Here is an 8,656-nt window from a genome sequence, read left to right as displayed (position 1 = left end):
TCAAGTGCTGTGTTTGGCTGTTCTTTAGTCAGCCTAGTGTACAGTACTCTCTAAGAGCTTAATCTAGCTGAAATTACAGCTCAGAACCAAACTCATTAACTGGTTTAAACCCACACAAATGTAGAATGAGACACCTTTATTAGACCACTAAAAAAAAATTAAACAATGCAAGCTTTCATGGACTAAAAATCCCTTTTTCAGACATGTATCAGTACCATGTGGACAGTACAGAAAAAATATAAATGAATATCCCAAAAATTCATGGGAAAAGTTTGCCAGGCATCCTCTTAAGGTGAGTTTAAAGCTGTGGGGTGTGGTCTAATGTTTCACTCAGAGTACTATGTGGTTGGTATAAAGCAAACTGCTTCATTTCACACACAGGATGCAATCAGATGGGCATTTGGTTCAGGTTGGGGCTGTTTCTTTTCCCAGGGAACCATACAATGGAAGTGCTATTGCCATCCAGCCTGCCCCTGATCAATGCTTACCCTTACCTTGTTGGATCTGTGTCAGGAGCTACTGTTATTGTGTTGGTGGATGGATAGGATCCCTCAGTTTTGGTTCAGTTCCAGCATGTGTGATTGCTAGGATCAAATCAAAATGAATTGCTTCAGCTGGCCCTTTGATGAAGCTGGTTAACAATCTGAAGAAATGGAAAGCTGCCTTCCCGCTTGCCTTCACAGGGAGGGAGGGAGAGAAGGAGGTTTCAATTTCTTTTAATTGTTGTTGACTTGTTAATGTTTTGCAAAAGTTTCTGTAGTGTGGTTGATCCTTCCATGTGGATGCAATGATTGCCCCAAATGACACACTGTTCAGGATGATGATTCTAGGTCAACCAGGCTGGGATAATTGGGCTCTCTAACTGCACGCTCAGGCTTCTATTAGGGATTTGTGTGGGGTGTGTATGAGATCATTGGCCTACCTGGGAGCGCTATTATAGGAGAGTGGTGCCAAGTCTTCTTGTATTTTCTGGTACTCCCAAAAATGCTACCAGTTTCAGCTTAGCTCTGTCAGAACTCTTCAGGACAATGACAAATCGACGATAACTTCAAATCTTTGGTCCTCCTTGCATCCAGTCAATTGCCAATAGGCTTCCACTGTGTTTGATTCTGGTTTTGAATTATTGTCTTTTCTTGTTGCTGGAATTGATGCAGATGCTCTAAACAGTCAGAGTTTCGCCTAATCCAAATAATGATTTTTTTAAAAAAGAAGAATTTCCAAACGGAAACCCCAAATACCCCCTACTGAAAGCACTAGTCAAGTGATGGATGGCATTTTTTTAAGATCAAAGAGAAAAATTTATGCATGCTCAGGTTACAGTTCTGAATCATCAGCTCTAAAACAGGAAATGGCTGCTGAACTGAATATTTTACCCTTGACTATAGCTGTATCATTTTGCAAAGTAATGAAAAGCATGACTCTAGGGGCAAAATTAATGGGGAAATTAAAGATGTCCTCATTGGCAGTCAAAAGTGTAGTGAGTGAACAGATGAATATATGAGCATGGAAAATTTAAGTTTTCTAAAAATTATTTTGGAATAAAACTCTCAGAATTCCAGTGATTTTGCTAGCTAGGGAAATTCTGCACATTCTACTCCTCCACCCAAAAGTTTTCCATCTCCCCCCCCCTTAATACTTTCAATGAGCCCATGAGCCCTAGGGAAGGACATGGAAGGCTGAAGGATAGTTTATAATATCTATTTAGGAGGAAACAAGGTATATGTTAGAGGGAGAGCTCTATAAAGCACTGTGAACTGAAACAGGCACATATATGTATGCATGGTAGTTTTGTCCATCAGTAATAAATTTATGGGAAGAGGTAATCCTTTTTTTTTGTCCAGCTCATAAGTTCCCTATGCAAGAGAAAACAGAAAGTTTGAAAATCTGAAACAAAGGTGTAATACAGACAGATAGCCAGGCCGATTTTTCTTCATTTATTCAGAGAAACAGTGAAATGAAGACAAGAGATATTTACACAGCCCTACCAATATATGGCATACTGTATTGTAATCTACAACGACAAGACTATCATTAGACTCTATGGGGTGGCTCATCACTTAGCTGTGAGATGGAAGGTGAGATTGAGATACCTCTTACTTGAGCGCCTTCCAAGGAGGAGGAGAAGTGGAAAGGATTAGAGACAGAGGACAACAGGGAATAAAGAAGAGAGAAAACCCCTAGAGGAGATGCCAGGGATGAAACGAAGAAAAGACATAGAATAGATGTGGCAGAGAAATTGCAGAAACGAGTTAAAAAGGTGGGAAGGGAGAAAAGAGAAAAAGAACTATGAAGAGAGAAGGGAGAGAGAAATTGGCAGGAGAGATCCTATAAAAGAGGGAGAAGCCTCAAGGGAGGGGGTAGTAGAAGCTAGGGAAGTTGAGAGCTGGAGAGGCAACCAAAAGGTCCTTCTCCCTGAGTGGAATTGGATCTGGCTGGAAAACCCCCGGACCCAGAAGCGGGAGAGACTGGTGGTTCCTAGGGAGGAAGCAGAAGGAAGAAGGAGACAAGGTTTCCTGCAGGATGTTGAGACTTTGGGTAAACCTTTTCTCTGGATATGAGCAGAGTTAGGAAATATCAGGTTGCAAAGACACTATAACATTGAGAGAGTAAAATTCAGCATAGTCTATTTACACATATACAGACAGCATAGATTTCAGTCATTCAACTGGCAGCATAACACAACATGATACAATACGTAGTACAGAAATAAATGATTTGACTTACAGCAGATAACATGTCCCATTTAACCATGTCCTTTATACATCTAGAGAACAATAAGAATATACATTACATCACTTTCCACTTACAAAAGGTTACATCATTTTCTCCAGCTGTGCAATGTCAAGTTTTTAACCTTGGTACACACCTGAATCTCAACATGACTCAAGTTAAATCAGCCATTTTACTTTCCACTATACAACATTATATTCAATACACTTTCAGATCAAAATCTCAACAACCCTCCTATTGGGGAGAAAAGGAGGCTAGAGAGTGGGGACAGAGATTGAGAAAAGAAAGGGCAAAGGCAGAGAAAGGAAAACGTGAGAGGACAAAATGGATGGGATCAAGAGGAGAGAATATCCGAGACCTGGAAGAGAGAACGAGGAGGAGAATACAGCCATGTCTCTGTTGTCAGTATCACCAGAGCTGGTGGTAAGAGACTGGAATCAGCCAGGACGTTGGGACGTTAATAATGATAACTTGGCTCTTGTTCAAGAGTGGAACCCTTTCCTTACCCTATTGGGTGAGGAAGAGAAGAATAACCTTAAACTTGATGTAAATTGTGCCAGAAATAAATATTGAGTGTTAACACATTGAGCTCAAGCCTGAGTCTAGTGAGACCAAGCCAAAAATGGAAGAGATCGAGATGGAGGTAAAACAAGAGCCCTCACATCAGTTCGGGGTGCTTGTATGTCAAGGTGAGAAGTAATGGCAGTTCCTCAATCTAGCTTCCCACTCTCTAGTTCAGTGGGAGACGGCTGTTCCATCATCACATTAACTGTTTATTTTGTATGATGAACGCCACCCAGAGTAGTCGAATGACTAGATGGGTGGGATATAAATATAATTAACAAATCAATCAATCAATCAATCAATCAATCAATCAATCAATCAATCAATCAATCAATCAATCAATCAATCAATCAATCAATCAATATTTTCCATCACCAGACCCCTGTGTGTTTCAGGATGGAGACAGTTGGATGCTGCTGGATTTTATATTTTTAAAAATGGGAGATCATCCACTGTTGGATGTGTGGATGGGTTTCACTGATCCTTCTTTGCAGCAACCCTAGAGAGAATCGCAGAAGCAAATAGAAACCATTGCAGTACCTGGCGCCCACTTTATTCATCTCTTGCCTGACAAACTAAAAATAATTTTGTGATCTTTGGTTTGGCCCAATAAAGGTACTCATGAAACGAGAAAAGAGACCCTACCAGGGCATCAGACTTGGGGGATTCAGTCTTCCACTGAACCACAAACCTCAATGAGTGATCTTGGACCGGCCAAAAATTTCTCAACCAGATCTATTTATTTAAACATTTCTACCCTGCCTTTCTCTTTAAGAAGGACACAAGGTAAAACCATACATTTAGGAACCCCACTCAGGCTCTCAGTCATTAAGGGAAAGCTTGCCTGAAGGAAAAAAGTCTTCGCCTGTTTGCAGAAGGACAGCAGAGGTGGAGCCAGCCTGGCCTCTGGTGGGAGAGAGTTTGTTTGTTTGTTTGTTTGTTTGTTTGTTTGTTTATTTATTTATTTATTTATTTATTTATTTATTTATTTATTTATTTATTTAGAGTTCCAAAGTCTGGGAGCAGACTAGCTCAGAGGATTCTTTTTCTGTGGACGGAGAGAATGACTTAAGGAAAAGTATGATAAAAACATAACAAATAAATAACAACATATTGCTCTGTGTTTATTTATCACATTTGTATTCCACCTTTTGCCAAAAATGGAACCCACAGTCATATGGATGTTGTCATTACATTACATTGTCTTTTGCACACCAACTTGAACTGAGGTGTGCTCTGCTCTTTTGCAAAGCCTGAGAGTTACAGTATTTCAGTCTCATCCGTTAACTGCAAAATCTACTCTTAGTACAATACAGACCATGTTTTCCTTCTCACAGATCAAAATCCCCAGCCTACACTGCATGTTATCTACCAGTTAGAAGAGGGCACTGTGCTCATCCTTCCTTGAATGAATACCAGACAATTAGCACCTTTCTCTACAGCACAGCTGTATGGGCACCAGCTGGAAAGATAAATTGCAGCTCCTGGGTTGATTTCCCAAACAACCAATTGCATGCAGACAGCCTGCCAGGCAGAAGCATGGAACGCATCCAAGCTAGGAAATGGTGCAAGTGACATCAACGCTGGGGAAAAATAATGAGTGTAATTTTTCAGCAATGGATTTCCAATCTCTGTCTTGAAAAACAAACACTCCCTCCCCCCGACAAACAAATAGTAACCTATTGCGCTATTGCTGAGGATGCCAGCTGATCATATACAGAGTTATTAGATTTATGAAAGATTACAGCAAACAGAGTCGAAACCAATTGCTGCTTTATTCATCAAGGGGATTTCAGCAGGGCTAGAATATCAGATTCGGAATTACAGCTTAACAGGAAGGTGATGTCAAATGTACTCACGATTTTAAATGTTCAATTAGCAACGCGCTATGCCTGTGCCTCTTCTTATTAAATATTATTAGTAATTTACTTCTATGGGAGGGGGGAGATTTTAACTATGTTTATAAAATTTCCTAGCTTTTCAGACAACTTGCTCCCCATAGACATAATTAATACAAGATTTGATTTTTCTCTTCCCTTTGGAACATACTTACCCATTTTCTTTCTTTGTCTGTGAACTAAGGACCTAATATCTTGCTTACCCAAAGAGCGGGGCTGGAAAACAGAGCAAAGAAACCATTTCAACCACAATGGACATCCCATAAAGACCCAGAATGCTATGAAATGAAGCTAGGTTGTTAGCTGACATGGTATCTGTCTCATTCCTCAGGTTGATTGTGGAGAGACTACTGTTTGTGTGTTGTGAAAACAGTATAACGTAGCTCTGCAGATTGCAATGGACGGCCTTTAGTTGGAGCCAAACAATGCAAGCTCCCTTGTCAAATTTCTGGTCTGGCAATCCTTTAGCAACACACTCAAGTCAACATCAAAGCCCGTTTAAATCAGTAGAAACTCATATCTTGGTCTATGAGTCAGTCTCCACTGAATGAGGGGAATATTCCGATCAAGAATCAGCATTTGTTTTTCTTTTGTTCCAGCAAGACATCATTTATCTTCATTGGCCCTCTATGACATCCAGTTTACTGAAAGATCCTCTTGCTTAATTTGACCTAAGCTTGTTTCCCACTGTAGTCTGCCATCCAACCAGCATTCCAGTTACTGTTCCCTGCTTTTGCAATGACTAAAATATGGAAGAGACTAAAGGTTTTCTGGCACATGAACAAAGCTCTTGAAGATTAGTAACCTTGTCCTTCTGTTTTCTTTCCACATACTTAAAAGTGATAGGTTCCAGGTGCTCCACATAATGGAAGTCTCCTAAGGGTCAGTCCTATAATTAGGCACCTTAACTACTTCAGCCTGCAGATGGTAGTGGACAGTAATGCCCTCCTGGCATTTCTCCTGACCCAATTGGCAATTTCCATCTCTCGAAGGACAGAGCTGCGTTGCGTGTGTTATACAGTCTGGCATGCATCTTATAAACGAGTGGGCTGCCCTGAGACACGGTTAGAGGCATTATGCAGTTACCCATGGTGAGTAGGAGTTGACTCCTAGTCCAGCTGGCTTCTATATGTGGAGTGGAGGAAGACACCATGACTTTTGAAATTTTCTGCTTGATGGAGGCACAGAAGCTGTTGCCCAGCCCTCATGTCAAAATACCTGCAGTAAAAATGAAACACATGCCCTCTGGTTTTGAAAATTGTAAACTGACACATTTCTCATTAAACATTTTCAATGAGGAGTTGGTTTAGGACCTGATTTCCAATGCCATAGGCTCAAGGATAGCACACTGAAACAACAATAAAATAATGACTTTTCTTTCATCATGAAAATAATTACAAGAGGGCCTGACTCAGCATGTAGACTGAAATAAAATGGCTTCCACGGGTAGCTACCACCCTATTCAATCATCACTTAAAACCAGTGTCATCTGTGAGTAGCCCTGCCCTTTTTTCTACAGCAGGGAATAGTCCAAAAAGGAGAGGCTCCTACTTGGGATATAAGCTCTACATGTGAGCAAGAACCCTAGACAATTTCTTTGGACATTCCCAAAAGTGGTGAGGAAAAAGAAGGCATACCTACTCCTTTCTGTATATTCTGATGACACCTGTTTAGCTACCAATTGAAACAGGGTTACATATCCTAAAGAGGAACAGAGGTAGTTCGGTTTTCCTGGGTTTCCCACTTTGTAATTTCTGCTCTGTTGCTTTTTCATGTCAGAAAGTCTCCACATATTTTAAAAAAGAAAACAAAACAAAAAGGGTGTGAACAGAATCCTCATTATTGAAAAAGCCCAAAATGTTTCAGCCAATTATTTTGCTACCTTCTCCATAGGCAATACAGTATATTAATAGTTTTTGCCGACTTCTCTCATAATCCTTTTCCGAATTTCACTAAAGGCCTGTCCAAATGTGGTAGTTTGAAACTGTGTAAGACTCTAAGCAGGATAACTGACGTAATAGGTCAGAACTGGGCACCTTGTTGCAGAGTCAGAGGTTGGGAATTTGATTGCCCACAGTGCTTCCTGAGAGTAGGCTTTTGTGGCCTTGGGCAAGCTGCTCAGTCACGGAGTGCTCTGGGATAAGGGAAGAGCAAGCCACTTCTGATGGCCTTATATCTAGATAACCCCAAGAAAGTTTGCAGAAAGTCAAAATTGACGACAGCACATAATTACTTTTAAGAGGGATGACTTCTGCTCCCTTTGACTCCCCTTGCAACCTGGAAGCCATTCAGATGTTTATGCCTTAAGCACAAACCTCTTTGGAGGTGCCTGGCAAATACTTTCACCTGAAACTGCTTACAGCACATGTGAATGGGTGTGTGTGTGTGTGTGTGTGTGGTAAATTCAATTCTTCAAAAATTTGTCCAGTTTATGAATGAAGGATATTGTGCTTCTGTACCCATGATGCAAAAAGCCAAGAAATGGGCCAATACTGTTGCAAATGTCGTGCCTGCATTGCCAGCATGAAAAAGGATGCCAGACATTACATAGTAAAAGGCAGCCTGAATGTTGACAACACCAATGGCAGCAGTCAAGATGGTCTACAGCTTATCCTTTTCTGTTCACTACCATCCACACTTGTTGAAAAATAGCTCTGACAATTGCTTTGTAGTTACCTGATGGAAAAAGGAGTCAGGTTCTGGGATTATCCCTTGTGTGTTGTCACTTTGTGAATGGAAGTGGTGCTGGGGGACTCCCAGTCAACACTTTGGCCATTAGTCTGTGAAGTGTCTCAGAGTTCTGATTCTCCATACTATTTCACATATATATCAAAAACCTGAAAGAGGCTGTCCAGAATTTTATAGTCTGGTACCACCAGTGTGCTGATGACACCCAACTCCATCGGCTTTTAAAGATCTTCTCGTTTCTCAGGCCCTAGTATGTGGTCACCAAGCTTTGCCCCAACACACATATGCTCATGATTTGTGTCTTGTAGTCTGTAGGGCACTGATGGTCTAAATGTTTGGATAATGGTTTGAGGATTATCCTGCAGAAAAATCATGTGGCTCCATGATTATCTCTGTATCATCTCCATATTTTTGCACCATTGCAAAACCATGTGCTGAAGAAACCATAATTTCTATGGCATAGTCTGTGGGTGCAAATGGGATCTATGGTTTGATAGTGGTTTAGGGAGGATAACGTCTAAAAATCATACAAAATCATGTGGATCTGTAAACCTAGTGAACTGGGTAAACTTACTCACAAATAAACCAGGTAAATGTATTCACGAAGGCTTTCACAGCCGGGATCTAATGGTTGTTGTGGGTTTTTCGGGCTCTTTGGCCTCTTCAGAACACGATACTCAGGTATCTAGCACATTGGTCTGTTGCTAATTCAGGTCATGGACCTCCTGCAATATTTTAAGAGCTGCATTAAAAACATACATAACACCATCCTACTA

Source organism: Pogona vitticeps, chromosome 3 (assembly GCF_051106095.1).
Source record: "Pogona vitticeps strain Pit_001003342236 chromosome 3, PviZW2.1, whole genome shotgun sequence".
NCBI lineage: Eukaryota > Metazoa > Chordata > Lepidosauria > Squamata > Agamidae > Pogona > Pogona vitticeps.
This window is presented reverse-complemented; position numbering follows the sequence as displayed.